The sequence below is a fragment of the Bubalus bubalis genome, chromosome 12, assembly GCF_019923935.1.
Source record: "Bubalus bubalis isolate 160015118507 breed Murrah chromosome 12, NDDB_SH_1, whole genome shotgun sequence".
NCBI classification, from domain to species: Eukaryota; Metazoa; Chordata; class Mammalia; order Artiodactyla; family Bovidae; genus Bubalus; species Bubalus bubalis.
In genome coordinates, this window is record NC_059168.1 from 32,237,666 (window position 1) to 32,255,313 (window position 17,648).

General features: G+C 37.2%; 1 protein-coding gene across 24 annotated transcripts in view; it reads right to left on the reverse strand.

Annotated features, from left to right (window-relative positions):
- Positions 1-17,648, reverse strand: part of NRXN1 (neurexin 1) — a 1,220,650-nt gene that overhangs the window by 472,868 nt on the left and 730,134 nt on the right. The gene's annotated exons all lie outside the window — the stretch shown is intronic.

Consider the following 17,648-nt stretch of genomic DNA (forward strand, 5'->3'; position numbering starts at 1 on the left):
GAGAGCTCTTAAAAGAGAAAGAATTCGGCTCTTTTTATTGGACCAAACTTGTTCTGCCAGGTGTTCAAACCGAATCTGGGAAATATGGCTTGACACCATCTACTCAACCATCAGTTTTGTGATCTGTTAATTACACATATTACTCATAACAAAGAGCCCTGGTTCCTACTACAATATCATATCTCATATAAGGCAGTAGAAGTGCAGGGAGCCAAACTACACAAGGAGGAAAAGGAAGGAGTAAATCTGGCCATTGAGGAAGAGACAGAAAAAGAGAGAATAAGAGAGAGAAAGGAAGGAGACAGCTGAGAAAGGATGACAGAAGAAAGAAACAGTATGAATGAGATTGCCTGTGTCTTGGTCCAACATTTTAGGGTTCTTTAAGAACCCCCAAAATCTCTGTAAAAGCACAGTTATGATGATCTTTTATATGGGTGGAGTTCTACTTTTCTATTATCATGTTTCACAAGGAAAATAACACCAATAAATCAGGAAATAAAAATTCCTTAATCTAGTACCCCTAAGGAAGAGAGGACATTATATTCTATTGGTGAAATGAAGAATCTTTAACCTGAAGCCATGTGTTCTGGAAAAGACAACACACAACTGAGAGTAAAAATCTTAGCATTGCAAGTAGACTTAGCCAGGACGACCACAGTCACTGGCAGCGGCGGCTGCTGCTGCTGCTGCTGCTAAGTCACTTCAGTCATGTCCGACTCTGCGACCCCATAGACGGCAGCCCACCAGGCTCCCCCGTCCCTGGGATTCTCCAGGCAAGAACACTGGAGTGGGTTGCCATTTCCTTCTCCAATGCATGAAAGTGAAAAGTGAAAGTGAAGTCACTCAGTTGTGTCCGACTCTTAGCGACCCCATGGACTGCAGCCTACCAGGCTCCTCCGTCCATGGGATTTTCCAGGCAAAAGTACTGGAGTGGGGGTCCCATTGCCTTCCCTGCACTGGCGGCTAGTAGACAAGATATGGAAGTAGGATTAAAACAGTTCCCTGGTTTCTAAAAGAAGATAAAAACTATGGCATGACTAGTGGCTGGACATTTTTTTGTGTTTATTCCTATTTAAAGACAAAGGAAAACAACTCTGAGTAAGCACTACCTCTCACAGGCTACTTACTGTCTATATAATCCCTTATGCCAACAAAATTATGTATTGAAAAAAGGAGTTCTAGAAGGATTTGATACAAATCATCCACTCACCCAATTGGTCATTTAGATGTATATACTGCTTCTTAGTTCATTCAGAGTCAATCCTGGGACTCTGGTGGTCACTATGTTACCAGTGTACAGGGACTGCCTAATCAAATGTGTAGCATTCCAACACCTTACATCCTTGGCAAAAGTTTACTTTATTTTACTGAAAACATAATAGTTCAGTTCAGCTCAGTTCAGTCGCTCAGTCGTGTCTGACTCTTTACGACCCCATGAACCGCAGCACACCAGGCCCCCATGTTCATCACCAACTCCCAGAGTGCACCCAAACCCATGTCCATCGAGTCAGTGATGCCATCCAACTATCTCATCCTCTGTCATCCCCTTCTCCTCCTGCCCTCAATCTTTCCCAGCATCAGGGTCTTTTCAAATGAGTCAGCTCTTCACATCAGGTGGCCAAAGTATTGGAATTTCAGCTTCAACATCAGTGCTTCCAATGAATACCCAAGACTAATCTCCTTTAGGATGGACTGGTTGGATCTCCTTGCAGTCCAAGGCACTCTCAAGAGTCTTCTTCAACACCACAGTTCAAAAGCATCAATTCTTCGGCACTCAGCTTTCTTTATAGTCCAACTCACATCCATACATGACCACAGGAAAAACCATAGCCTAAATAGCTTAGTCGGGCTAGGGAAGGCACTTTTATCTGTTTAAATACACCATGTCAATAAAAAAAAAAATAAATAAATAAATACACCATGTCTCCCAACTTACCACAAATGCTTAAAGATCAAGAGAACCCAAATCCAGCACTTTCCACTGTGTCCTGTTCCCATCCTTATCCCCAATCCATTTTCTCTCATTTTGTTACTTTTTAGCATGTGGGTTTTAATTCACTAGATTGTAAATATCCATTTTTAAAACATCCAGTAAGCTTCAAAAAGAAAAATGAGGAGCACTAATTTAGGAGATGGGAAATCTGGGCTGCCTTCTTGGCACTGCCATTTAAAATACTGGTTATGTCACATTAGTAACCTAGCATCTCCCCAAGGCTCTGTGGCTTCCTTTATAAAACAGTCATGTCCCTGTCTTTCCTAACAATCCCACAGGGCAGGAAGGGTATAATGTAATATTTAATGAGAGAGGGCTTTAAAATATATCAAACACTCCACAGGGTACAGGCAGTATGTCTCTCCTTCTGTAGAGGTCTAACATATTGGAGCTGATGGGCCTACACCATTCATCTGGTTCCTTTCCATCTATAGATATGTAGAGCACTGCATGGTTCTCTGATAGCCTGGTTAAGCGTGATGATCTGTCCTTCCCTTCCTAACTAGATAGTAGATTCCTGAAGGGGAGAGGAGACAAATCTTCATTTGTACTCCCTCTAGTGCCCGGCATTTGTGAAATGAAAATGTATCTCTTAATGCATATAGTCAATTGTCATTATTTACAGAAATTATGGTCTAAAAAGTGACTATGAACACTGATTTAGGGAATACAAACCATTGCTCCTATGGGTTAGGTTCCTACAAGTCTCTGGTCACAGTATTTTCATCAACAGATTGATATATAACCTTATTTTATTGTTTTCTGTTTAAAGACATTTTCACTGAAAAAAAAAATATATATATATAGTCAATTCATAACACTGAATTCAGAGCCAAGATCACTATAACTTAAGCCTGAATGAAGCTTCTCTAACCTACTTATTTTCTCCGTAAGACATATCATGGCTTTCTTGTGCTCAGGAACATTAAACAGCACTTCAGCATTATGTTTAGTGACTGTTTTAAACAGCAAAATCACCAACAAAAAGAACAGAAATGTGAAAAATATGGTACTAAATAGACCACACAAAGGACATTTGTTTACAATATAAGCTGAAGGCAGAATATTGCCTTGTTTGACCTCAACTGGGAAGGTGGGTATTTAGGACTCAAATGTTTTGCCACTCTGTGCATGTCTGTTAAGGATCACCTTGGTGCCATGAGTACTGATTTGGGGTTATAAATTTTATTGCAGAGGTGAGGTCACACCCGTGAAAAACAGGAATTGACTTTCTTGAATTAACAAGAAGGAGGGGGTGAAATTTGGGAAATGATTTGTATAAATGAAAGAAATAGGAATAGAGTAAGTGTAGAAGATTTTGATGAACCTTTCCAAGAGCACTCGATGAACAAAAGACTCCCCTGACTGTCTTACATTATCTCAGGCCTTGGGAGATGAAGGTGGGGTTAGGGAAGGCATAGGCCAGGAATCTCAGTTTTACTGGAGTCTCAAGGGCTTAAGAGGAAATATTTATGACTGCCTTGAAAGAAGAAATTGTAGCTGTCTGGGGCACCTTTGCAATACTTAGGAGGTTCTGGGATGGATTCTGTGATACAGATGCTGCAATATTTGTTATAAATGACTGTAATTTGGTGGAACAAGGAGCAATTCTATCTAGAAAGTGGAGAAAAGTCTTGTGAGCAAACTCATGCCTAATGTGGATGAAGCAAATAAAGCTTGTGCTTACTCTTCATGTCTGTTCAGCGGGTCCATTCCTGAGGCTGAAAGTGTATTATTTAAAGGAAACTGAGGCAGTGCTGACATATGTTCTCACGTGCGTAAACAACTGTTTGGAGGAGACAAAGTGCTTGGCTGCCTGTAATTTACTCTTAAATATTTGACCATGGACAATGTGATATAAATGTGTGTCAGTACCGTCCATGTCTCAGGAGAATTGGTTGCTTTCACCAGGAATGCATGCTGTAATGTTTCAGCCAGAACCACAGAAGTCACAGGGGGCTTCTAGAAGGCTTGAGTTATCATCATCTCCAATCATAATATGGCTTTGCTTGTTAATTGGAATATATGTTGGAAACAGGTTATCATTAATGACATAATGGCTTGTCAGTTTGTTAATGGAGGTTAAGAATGGATTGTCTTTGGTGAAATCATTAACATTCAAGATAGGTGGACTGGCCAAAATTTTTATGAACATGCTTTGCTTCTATTTGAATAGACTATGCGGATCTAAGAGACCTTTCGCCCCTTACTGTAAGAAATAGTGCCATAATATTAGTAATAATAAGAACTAACACATTTGTAACTGTCACAACTCTGAGAGATGTAAAACAGTGAGATCATTTAGTCACCACAAAACGATATGAAACCAGTGCTCACTGATCCCTAACAAAACTTGATCGCTTAATTCTAATAGACGAGGATCTGAATGCTACCACTGAAATACTGCCATATTTGCTTCAAGAAATTCTACTTGCAAGACATTTGTGGGAGGTGATGCTTAAAAGAACCAGGAGTTGGAAATTCATCAAGCTTCCATAACAGGCTATAAGATTTTGTACCTACTTAGTAATAAATGTCTGCTTCTGTAGCAAAAGTTGGTCTGCGTCTTAAATCCCCTAGGACCTGTGGGAATGCTTGGGAGACTGGTTCACCTTCCCCTGCCTCTGACTACCTTGTGTACCAAGATCTACCAAGAGAATCTAATATCTATAAATGGGAGGCTATTCTAGATTCATTCACAGCCAGTGATTCACAGTGGACAAGAAGGCAGGTGATTTAGTGTGAAGAAATGGGAGATGGGATTGAAAGCTGAGGGGAGAAAAAAAAGAAAAAGATGAAGAGAAGAGTGTGTAGAAGGGGGAGTGTGCACAGAAATGGAAAAGGACAGGTCACTTCAAACTATTTTTTTCCTATTCCTAAAATCAACCCTCTCGCCTCAAGAAGCAGGATGGTTGTCAGGCAGACACTTTCCAGCTTTTTGTATTTTTCTTAAAACTTAATTGGAAATGGTTACAGCTCAGTATTAAGCTTTTAAAATAGAAAAGTAGACACTAAAACAGCAGAGAGGAAGTATATTAAAACCCACAGGCAGCGCCAATCTTTTAAAAATTAAAAATGAGGAGAGTGTCAGTCATGCATTTTGCATTTCTACTGATGTCAGCACAAGAAAGGAGAGAACCCATGTATCCATCTACCTGCATTTCTGGGTGGGGACTGAGAGACAGTAAAGAGGGGGAGACCCAGGAGAGGATGCTCTCTGTGAAGCTGTAATGACAAATCTCTGATCTTGTTACCTTTGTGGGTTATTGCAGGTCCCTAATGGTGTTCTGATAAAAAATTGGGGAAAGAGAGAAGAGACAAAGAAAAAAAAAAAAAAAAAGGAAGGCAAGAAGGAGGGAGGGAGGAAGAAAGAGAATGAATGAAAGGGGGGGGGAGGGAGGGAGGAAGGAAGGAGACATGCCAGGACTAAAAGCATCCCTGGAAATCTTATAGTTCCATCTCTTCAGATGATAAAGTTGAGGTCCACAAAGGCAATAATGATACCAAACATTCAGATGTACTTATGATGTGTTTACTTATCTGGAAGTGCACCTTCATCTCCCACCACCCATAGTCTCATCATAGATGTAGATTGGTGAATCAGTCCAGGTACCTACTACCTAGAACCTCCACACTGATATACCAAAGGAGGCAGAGTAGCGGGAACCCAACATGAGACAGCACGATGCCCAGTTTACTCAAAATAAATTAAAGCCTGCGGTTTGATTTGTGAAATATGAATTGATTTATTCAATCACAGTTAGCTGTGTTTAGGCCTGAAATATTTTATGCTCCCTATCTTTTCTCTTGCCCTTTTAAACTAAAACTTAATTTTGACATCTGACATAAAATTCATTGCCTAAGCACCAAGGCAGGGTCATAGACATTTCATTATCAACTGCCTCTTTAAGTGTTGTGGGCATTACTTTGGCAACAACCAATCATATACTTTCAATCACTAGCATCTTATATTGTTTGTATAGTTATTTAAATGAAGTGGTGTTGCTGACAAACTCTTCCCCAGGTTCATGCCATCTGATGGGACTGCATTCCTAGTGTAGAGGAAGGATATGCAGCTTGAGTGCCCAGACCGTGGGTTTGAATCTGAGTCTGTGATTATTATCCATCTGACACTGGGTTTAATGGACCCTTACCCCCATTTCCTTGTCTGTAAAATGATTATAACACTGTGTAATGAAATAGAACAGCCTCTAAAATATATTAAGCACTAAATATAAGTTACTGCCACTTACATGTACATATTTTAGATAGTTACTAAAGACATACCAATAATGAGCTATAACAGGATTTTTAATTTTGCCCAATTTCAGACTCTTCCCACTCAGTCAAGTTCAGCCACCTCCATGATTCTGTTTCTCTAAAACTGTGATGCTCAAACTTTAGTGTGTCTGAGAATCACTAGAACAGCTTATTAAATCATAGATTGCTTTGCTTTTGATTCCCTTGATCTGTACAGTGGCCTGATAATTTGCATTTTTAACAGGTTCCCAGGTAACGCTCATACTGCTGGCCCAGGGGAATTAGATTTTCAGAACCACTGCTCTGTCTGAATGTCAAAGTCTTTAACATGGGTTTTATTAACCAACACCGGGAGGGCTTTCTAATTAAGCTCCTTACCAATAACTTTGCCTCTCTGGCTGTGTACTCTAAACATAGACAGCAGTGCTGTTCCCAGATCTCTTCTTGAAAGCATTCTTTAAAGACTTCAAGATGTCTACCTTATAAACCTAGATGTTCTCATTTCATACCATGTAACTATAAATTCCTTTCATTCTACTTAGAAAAAACTATTTTCTTTTCTCTCTCATCTTTTGAATTTGAGCTCACGGACTGCATGACATTACACTCTGAATCTGACTTTACTAACTTATGCAGGTGAGAATGCTTGTTTCCATATAAAACCTAATCATCCAAATAGTCAGGTACCATTTAAAAAAGAAAAAAAAAAAAGTAGTCCCTTTCAGGTCCTGGCATTTCAAGTTTTCAGTCTGACCAGCATCAACTACGGGAAAGATCAATGACAAAAACTGACAACCCGGGAGCTGTCACCTGCATCAGCGGTGGCACAGTCTGTCATATACATGCATGGCTGCAGAAGAAAGCAACACGGGATTATAGAGAATGGAACTAGAGTTGAAGGACAACTATAAGGCAAGTCAGGGTGATATAAAAACTGAGATGTAATTTGCAAATTTCTTAGTAAATAGAGATATTCAAATCTAGAACCAGACATCATACCCATGCCATGAGTTTAATTTCCTGAACGCTGGAGTACTTGGAGCATAAACCAATCCGATGTATCTTTATGGATATATGTTCTGGAGCATATGTTGCCATCTGAATTCACTAAAAATAATTTAATCGTGCAATTTGAACTGAATCTCTAAATAGGTTTGTCTGGGATCTATAATCTAATCACCATCCAATTCAGGACAAATAGATTACACACTTTGTAAGAGTGATATTGTGAAGTTAGCACTACAGTTAAGTTAGTGCGATTATCCTGCTACAAAGATTGCTGTTCCAGGTAATTCAAAGTTCTTTACCATGGCATATTAAGCCCTTCAAAATTTGCCTCCATCCTGCCTCTGTCTTATTTTTATCTCAACTTCTGCCACTTCCCCCGCAAACATCCTAGGCTCCAGCCACATGACCTTCTCTTCCCTAAGCACACTATATTTTTTCACTTTTGCCACTGCCCATGCAATTCTGTTAAAAGATTATCTTTTCTTGTTCCTATGTCTCTTTAATAGCTCATTTATTCTTCTATAAAATTGTTGGAAATTTTTCTAAACTCTGTCAGTTAGTTGCTAAACTCTCTCAAGTATAGACTATCAGAAATACCTAAAAAAAAAAAAAATACCTGAAGTATGTAACAGTATATTTATACTATCATTGTGCTGAATGAATGGAATATTAAAATAACAGATTAAATGTATCTCTGTATGTAGGAGTTTAAAAAACTCCTTATAAACCAAAAAACAAAAGAAATGAAACAAATCCTCTTCAATTTATCCTTGCAGGCTTTTGATGAGCTCGTTCATTGCCTAAGATATGTAAGAAATTTAGGTTAAACTTCAGTTTGAATGATAAATTGGTTATGAAGAATAATGGAATTCATTGTCATTTTCCTATTCATGTTGTATACAGATGTCTGTCTTTCCTCTTCTATGTAAAAGGAAAATCAAATAGCACCAAAGTTGCTTGCTGCCAAGTTGAAATTGCCAAGGAAACATTTATAGCCAACTTATAAATCCTTGAAAATAGGGCTTTATAATGGAAATACTGGCAGCATTTTAACTATAACCATTCAAATAATATCACTATAGCAGAACTTATAATCCAATATACCTGTTCTGGGATGGATGAGAGACTTAGCTATAGGTTTTGGGAAAACTTCCAGTGGCTCAATTCAGATTGAATGATCATTCCATTCGAATCTCTTAGGATATTTATATTTATTTCCAAATGTGTAGTATATATTCCAAAATATTTATTCTTAAAATATAGAATATATTTTTTGATACTTGTATAAAAATATATGACTTCTGAGAGGCATTTCCCAAAATCATTAATCAGTTTTTTTTTTCAACTGTCTCCTTTTTCTCTCACGAAAGAATTACTTTCCTCAGCTTTTCTCTGTTCTGTTGCTGAGATGATTCCCCCAGAGACTTGTATGTTTATCTTGACAGGTGTTAGTAGATCTGGGGACCTCTGTGGAATTGTTCCTAGTTGTGTTGAGGTACAGTAGAAAACACTACGTCTGCAAACTGATGAACTTACCTTATTGCATTCCAAATACAATAAACCACCCAGCGAGTGAAATTAATCTACTAATGTCTTCCTAATGAAGCTTTCATTAGGCATATGGTGTCATCTTCAATATTTAACACATGATAGGTATTAAAACAAAGCATATCTGGTAATTTTTTAAATGCATACACGATGACTGCCTTGCATATTATTTTCAAATGAACTAGTTTACCCTCAGATTGCTTTAGGCACCTAATCAAAGAGATACAAGAAACATTTCTAGACTTGAGTGAATGTTTCACATACAAATGGAAAGAAGAATTGTCTTATCTACCATCACCCTTAAATAAAACTAGATTTGCTGTTCTAATTTTTAAGACTGGAGCTATATAATAGTGTGCAATTTTCTGTGCAATGTAAAATGCCACTCATTAATGAAATTTAGGAGCCAGGTATCGAGAATGGAATGGTGTTAGTCCAATTCACAGTGGTTTGCTTTAAAATAATGCTACTTCCTAGCATAGCAAACAGCAGATTAAATTCTGATTGAACACTTCAATGGTCAATGGGAGATCAGCTGCAAACATAATCTGTATCCTTTTTTATTGGCAAGAAAAAAAATCAAAGTATAATGCAGAAATACCTGCCTACTTCAGAAATTCATCAATTTGGGACCATGCGCTATCTTATTCCGTCTAATATTTATAGTACCATATAGACAAGCCACAGAGAAGTCACATCCTGATTGCTGTACTAAGCCAAATTCTTAATTTCTCATTTCAGGTTGCCATATAATATTATCTCCTATCTTGGAACAGTAATCACGGTTGTCCAAATGAGACTTGTAGATCTTATCAGTCATGCATTTTACCATTATTATTAAAATTTACTCCTTTAAATGATTCTTTACTGCCAGGCCTTTCAGAGGCTAGAAAACAGACATAGTAAAAGAGTAAAGGTGGGTCTTTTTTCCTTCAGCAGGTAGGAGCCAGAAACAGTATGAAAGCAACAGGTCATGAAGAAAGGCAGTTTCCTACTTGAGGGATTAGACAGTACCCTCTTTTGTACTGTTCAATCACGGTTTTGGTTATTTTTTCAAGTGATACTGATTTTTTTTCAATTTACATAGTCTCTAGAGAAACTGCAAGAGATCCCCAAACACAAACCATCTCAGCCAATCAATAAAACAGATTTTAAAAAGCCCTCATTTATATTTATTGGAAAAGGCGATGGCACCCCACTCCAGTACCCTTGCTTGGAAAACCCCATGGATAGAGGAGCCTGGTAGGCTGCAGTCCATGGGGTTGCGAAGAGTTGGACATGACTGAGCGACTTGACTTTCACTTTTCACTTTCATGCACTAGAGAAGGAAATGGCAACCCACTCTAGTGTTCTTGCCTGGAGCATCCCAGGGACGGGGGAGCCTGGTGGGGTGCCGACTATGGGGTCACACAGAGGTGGACACGACTGAAGTAGCAGTAGCAGCATTTATATTTACAGCCTTGAGCAAACCTTCAAACGGCATATAAAATAATAATAATAATAAACTAAACTACAACACAAGCTAAAGATAATTAGTTTGACAAGGAAGACTTTGAACTGATACGTGAGGCTTTTTTCTTTTATTCTTTAGGGAAAATACAGGTGATTTTTATTTTGAAGCAGCTCACATTTGCTAGCATTACAAAATCGAAAACTATGTAAGTTTCAGCAAATATTTGCTGTCCTTTTTGGATTCACAACAATAACGACTGCCATCAGTCAGTATTGCATTCAAATTTGAGAACATTTGAAGCATAAAACTGTGCTCTTGAATATCATGTGAAAATCTTAATCACTTTAAAATGCTTTTACATTCAAGGAGGAGTAGGGCATAGTCTTAATAGAGGCAAACAACAGTTATATGTATAAAATGGGAAGTAAAATCATGAGGTTGTTTTCACAGCCCATTTTTTTTTAAAGGTTTATTGCTTATGAGTCATGTTTAAGGAAGCTGCACTTTTTCTATGCTGGACTGTTGTATCAGATAATTAAAAACAGAAATTTCCTATAGCTAAATAGTAGGGTTGTGACCAAACCTTATTATTTATCTCAACATATTCCTCAGTTACCCAGTTTGCCTAGAATCCTACATTCCATACTATTAACAGACACCTGAGGTATGGTGGATGATTAGTAAACAAAGCTCTAACTTTTATTTTAATCATTCTTTTTTACCACTTTGTCAAAATAGTGATGCTAAGGCAGTTTTGATCTCAATAGCCTACAGAGACATTAAAAGCAAGAGAACAAGTATATTAACATAGATATTTCTTGTTTTATATATAACTTGAGTGATATTTTCTAACTTGGTGGAATAATCTACCGTATAAACTTGGGAATTATTTGTGAAAATTAAAGGGAATAGGGAACTATACACAGAAATCAAATTAGAAGAGTACAGATCTACAATCCAATAGGATAAAATTTGACTGTTAGAATCATACAGTCTTAGAAGAAGTTTGAAGTTGTCCAGTGTGGCTGAGATAAGCAGAATTTGGAGCAATAAATGATATTATTTTTACCCAGTAATAGATTAAAAACAGGTTAGTTGGGCAAATGAAGTTTGAATCCACTGGGTTTCCAAAATTGGGAATTAAAGAAAAAAATCAAGAGTTGGATTACTATCAAGGAATGGAAAATAAGTTACAATTTTCCAGATTAAAAAAAAAGCACAAAAATACTGTAATAAGACTCAGATCTGGTTCTAAAGAACCCAACAGTTTCTTATGACTTACTGGGTAGTGTCTATATAGGAATACCAAGATTCATTTTAAAATTCAGTGACTTTAGTCCCTATAGTTTTTAGGGGCAGTGCAGTCCTTGGATCATAGATCAAGCTTAGAAAGGCAGTTGTATCAGATACTTCTAATTTGTACTCATTATCTATTCTGCCATCTTTCTGGCAAATTGAATGACCTGTATTTTGGGAGTAGGGAGGAATAAAGCACATAGAACAGCAATATGTCCCATTAAGAAACTTGCTTTCCCAAACTTCCCGATAGTCAGAGTGTCCTTGTGACCCCATTAATCTTGCGGGAATATAAATGGAAGTTCTTGGAAAAGGTTTTCTACAAAGACAGACTTGGACAGCATGTCCTTTCATTCTTTGTGCCACAAAATCTTATTCCTTTTGTCCAAAATGCAGAATCACTGCTATGAAATATACCCATTCTGAGACTATGAGGTCAAAATCATATTCTAAGGATGGAGAAGTAAGAAGGAGTCTAAATACTTGACATTATTTTACTGGAGTTATACTAGCCCTACCTCACCTACTTCTGAGCTTCTTATTAAATACGAAAACTAAATGATCTTCTGTTTAAATCAGTGTAAGTCAGGTTATCAGTTTGGGGAAGTAAATATATCCCTAATATATAACTCATTTCTGGTAAGGATGATTGTTTAGGTGAGTTGGTTAGCTATGTTGGACTCAGGGTGACATTTATTCTTAAGGAAAGTCAATAACATACTGTCCAGAACTGTGATTTTAACGGGTCAGGATATGCTTTGGATTCCTCCAGAACCAAATGTATTTTAGAAAGGTAGTTGCTTTAATATAGGGGCCTATTAGAGATAATTGAGAAATAAGGCTATCTAAGGCCCTTGAACAGGAAGAAAATGACTTTGAGTAAAGAATGTTTGGGACCTGAAGGGAAGTGCTCTCTCTTTGTCCTTCCCAAGCATGCCAGGGAAAAGGAAGAGAACATTCTATTTTCTAGAAATAAGGAACTAGAACCTGCCAAAGACATATTCTCAATCAGAAAGTCTCTGAAGTGGGGTTATTAGTAATAAACTCATCTTCCCAATCAGTATACATAAATGTCAGTAGGTGCAGCTGATATACATTTATTTTTCCATTTATTCCTTAAAGAATCAAATAACTTATTGATTGAACAAATATTTACTGAGTACCTGCTCTATAGCATGATGTGTACCAGGCCCTGATCTCATCCAGAAAGAAACATTTGGGGGTTTGGTTCTAGTTGAGGAAAGGAGTCTTTGAGCTTATTGCCTCCTTATCTTGAACTGGGCTCATCCCAGTCCTCTCTTGAAGTCCATAAAAGGCTAATATGTACCTTGACTTATAGAAACTGCCCTGTAGATAGGATTGTATTGGAACTGAATGAGTCTTACTTCAGTTAATATAGTTTCATACTCAAAGGGTTTCAAAGCAGTTCAGACATGCTTATTGACCAGGTGCTTACCACCTATTTGGCAAATGCTGTTTATAAAGTTTTCAAGAAACAAATATTGATCCAAACAATTCCCTTGCATTTAATATTCTATCATTCTAGAAGGCTACTATTAACTTTGATGTACACATGCAATTACCTGTCTGACTAAAGAGTTTCAATTGCCCTAACTCTTGGGCACCACACCATGATTAAATGCATAGAAGCAACAAGTTGTTAACTTGGGCAGCCAAAAAACCACTGTGGCATAAGATCAATAGTTATACCACCTACTAAAGAATGTCTTTGTCATTGTTTTCTACAGTCCTTGAAGTCCTAGATAAGAATTTACAGCTGGGTTTTGTTCTTCTTTTGTGTATATATTATTTATGCAAATAAAAATTAAATTTATCTAGGAAGAGTCTAGATGGTCCATAGAGGAGTGAAGATTGTTTTAATTATTGTAGAGCTCACAAAATACATTTCAACTGGCAGGGCATCCTCTTCAACAGACTACCATATGCTTCAGAGAAGGGAAAATTAGAACGCATAAATGTAAAATCTTGCATGTGGCTTTGAGAAAAATCAGTAGCACAAGCACAGGATAAGGGAAACCTGATTCTGTAGTTCTTAGTTTAAAAAAGTACAACGAGATTTTCACTGAACAAAAAAGTAATCATAGACAACAGTTTGATGCAACTGTTATAAAAAACAGCATGAATTTAATTGAAGGATGTAGTTCTTTTTTTCCCACACTTTACATAAAACACATATGGAATATGGTTTGACATGCTGAGTTCCTTATTTTAAAAGATACATTGACAAAAGGAATGACCAGATGCTCAGAAAAGCCATGAAAATGAAGTGAAAGTGTTAATCACTCAGTCATGTCCGACTCTTTGCAACCCCATGGACTGTAGCCAGGTTCCTCTGTGCATGGGATTTTCCAGGCAGGAATAATGGAGTGGGTAGCCATTCCCTTCTCCAGGGGTCTTACTGACCCAGGGGTTGAACCTGGGTTTCCTGCATTGCAGGCAGATTCTTTACCATCTGATAGGTATGCTTCACTGACTTTGCAGCTAGAGAAAGAGCCAATAGATGGAAACAGATTAATAAAGAAGCAGATTATAGCACTAAGATAAATGAAGATTTCAGAAAGTGGGAATTTGGGATTAATCTGCATTTCCACAAGGTAATTTCTGATGTGTTCCCCTGTCCTGAGATCTTACCTGTGAACATGTCCTTACAGAAATAATGGAACTTGAGAGAAATAATAAAGTGAGCTTTAGGTCTAATTGTCAACCAAGGAAACTGAAAGTAGGATCCTATGCAAGAGTTGTCAAGAAGAAGCACAAAGGCTACCCTCTGATGTATATACTGCTGCACCTCATAAGGCAAGTACCTCATCTCCAAGTACCTTCCTGGGGAGCCAGGTAATGATCCAGAGGAAAGTAGACATAATTATTACTTTATATATCTTCAATCATATGTCCCTAGTTCCAGGAAATGTACTCCATGTTCTTTAGGAAGGGGTGCAGGAGGGAAGTACCATAATACACATAAGAAAAAATAATTCTAACGCTAAGAAGCTGAGAATGCATAGCCACCAGTTTGGAAGCCTAAAAATAAATAGTCTAAAATAGGAGAAGAGAGGAGACCTCATTGGAGAATATAGAAGGGCAAGGTCAAAATGATCTGAGAAAAAGGTGGATGGTGAAGTAATTATGGTAACTGCAAACACACAAAAAAGGGCACGTGTGAAATAAACCAAACAAACACATATTACCTTACTATATTATGTGTCTTCTATGAAATTTTCACTGGACTCTGTTGAAATTAGACTGTACTGCAAACTATCAACTTCTGACTAAGTGTAATAACAATGCACACTCTATTTGATCATAAGCATTAAGAGTTTTATCAGTGCTCAATTAAACTCAAATTCTTATCTTTTCATAGCAGATCACCTGGGTAGATGTTACAGGAGGTTAAACAAATTCTACAATCTCAAATACATAGGCTCAAATAAATTTAATAGCATGATGTTACTTGTCTTCCATATTCTGGTAGAACTGATACACAGCTACCTTACGTATGCTTAATCTGAAAAAAGTAGCCAGTTTTTGATGTTCTTTGTGATTTCTGATTATAACTCCCCTCTACAACATTTCCTATGGCTTCAAACACTCACATAGCTTAGGCAGACTGGCATTTCTTTTGGAGGTGATACTGAAATAACCACTGACCCACAACTCCCACGGGTTGCTACTAGAAGTGTTGGCCAGTATATCTTCCTACTCATTTCAGTGAGCTCTGATGTAAGAACTAAACAAATTAGAGAATGCAGATAAAAGGCCAAAAGAAAGGTATTAAAAGAATGATGGCCATGGCTAACAGGCAAAGTTAAACATACTCTTGATAAAAGGTATTTATTCTATTTATTGAAGACTCTCCTCAGTTTCTACTTCTTCCACTATTTCAGCCATGATTTATCACGACCTTAGCCACTGTGTAGCTCTTCTTCTTTGTGTGCACAGACTATCTCTCCAGCTAGACTCTAGCTTCATCAGGGTAGGGTCTATATCTTATGTTTTTCTCATTCTCCATTTCATAAAACAGGTCTCCATTCAAAATACAGTCAGCCAACTACTCACAAAACTTTCCTGTGAAACCATGATTTAAAGTTGTACTTCACCCTGGACTTCCTGAATTTCTGAGGTTTTGCTCAGGAATCTGCATTTGTAACAGATGACAGGACATTAGTGTCACAAATATCTGCCAGCCCAAAGCCTTGCATACAGCAGGTGCTTATAAATGTCTGGCACTCCTGTTAAGATATTGCTTCTTGGCATGTCCATCCATATGTGTTTTTGAGAAACAAAGAAACAATGATTTCCTCAGTGTGTCCTCTGTCAGCCACTAGATAGTAAATGCCTTGAGGGTTGATGTCTTGCCCAGATGGTCCTTTTTATCTTCTTTAATTTTTTTTTTCTATAAAACTAGGCACTTCCTAGAGTGCACCATAAATAATTGTTTATGATAAGAAGGAAAAAGACAACAGCGAAGGAAGAGGAACATGGAAAAAGAGTTGGGAGGGAAAGAAGGAGGGTTATTCCAAAAACTCCTTTACTTGGATGAACTGGAATTCAAAAGTGCTAATCAATTTCCACTTAAATTTTTTCTAATTAATTCCTTTGTTCAACACTTAACTTACTAACACTGAGAATTATCCCCTATGATTTTTTTTTGAGATTACTAAAGACAGTCCTCCTGTGATAAAACATAATGGAAATAATATGAAAAATAATGTATATACATGTATAACTGAGTCACTTTTAAAGCAGTAATTAATACAACATTGTAATTTAACTATACTTCAATAAAAAAATAAATTAAAAAAAAAAGACAGTCTTTTTTTGGATTGAAGATAGACCATACTATGAAGGGCTAGCATAGAACAAACCTGTACTGTAATAGTAAAGAAATGCTGGTCTCTATTTCTCCTCCTAAAATTGATTTAATGGAAATAATTTCCATTTCTATATGTACATATAGGTTTGCATATGTATGTATGTATAATTACTTCATAAGGATAAACTCAACAATGATCTGTGCCAATTATGGGCAGTGTTAATGAGCTATAAGATGGACTCAACCAGTCACCCATGATTTCCAATTGTCTTTTATTGCAAAAGACACTCCTCATCTTTCACTCGGGTCTAACTCCCACACACACCTTCTGTGCCCTTGTTTTATTATCACAACTAGACAAAAGATAAAATTGGAAATCAAGATTTGAGAACAAGTTTATGTCCAAACCAATAGGGACATGAGGCTTTATTGCTTCTAATCTCTAGGACTCAATTTTTCAAGTGGTGGGAAGACCCCTGCTTTCCATTTCCATTTCCATTTTTTCCTACTGAGGATGAGTCTTATACTCAAGAATTGCTTTCTAACAGAACATCAAATATGTGTGTGTGTATGTAAGAATGTAAAGATCTATCTACATTAAAGATCTCTATTCACTACACCTTATTACGAAGATTCTGTGGCCTAGATGGGTTAAGCGATTTACTCAGAATTGCAAAGTTAATTAAGTTACTGATCAGATTCTTTTCCTGGGATGTATGAATAAGCTTCAAGGGGACAAAGAATCTTCAAACTTGTATGCAAACTGCTTGTGTGCATCTGTGCATTTTTGTGGAGACAGGATCCATAATTTTATCAGACTCTCAAAATGTTCCTCAATATAGTTGGGAGAGTTATTGCTAGACCTGTAATTTATAAAATATTTTTATAACTAAAGAAGAATAGAGTTGAAGGTCATGAAACCCAAACTTCCAGTTAATATTATCCTTAGGTAATATTTCTGGTAGAGAGCATGCAACAGCCTCTGTCTAGTATATTCAGATAACGAATAGCTTATGACCATTCATGCTACCAGAGTTCAAAGCTTTAATAATTAGAAAGGGACTAATTTCTCTGTATATTTCCTATTCTGTATTTTCTCACAAAGGGCCAAGTACAGCCTTTCAAGCCACAAAAATAAAGCCATTTTGCTTACTCAGAAATATTTAAAGTTGATGGTTTTATTCCTAAGAATCCATGCTTCTCTGATCAAAACAGCCCTAAAATTGCCATTCTAGACTCACGCATATTTAGAGCTG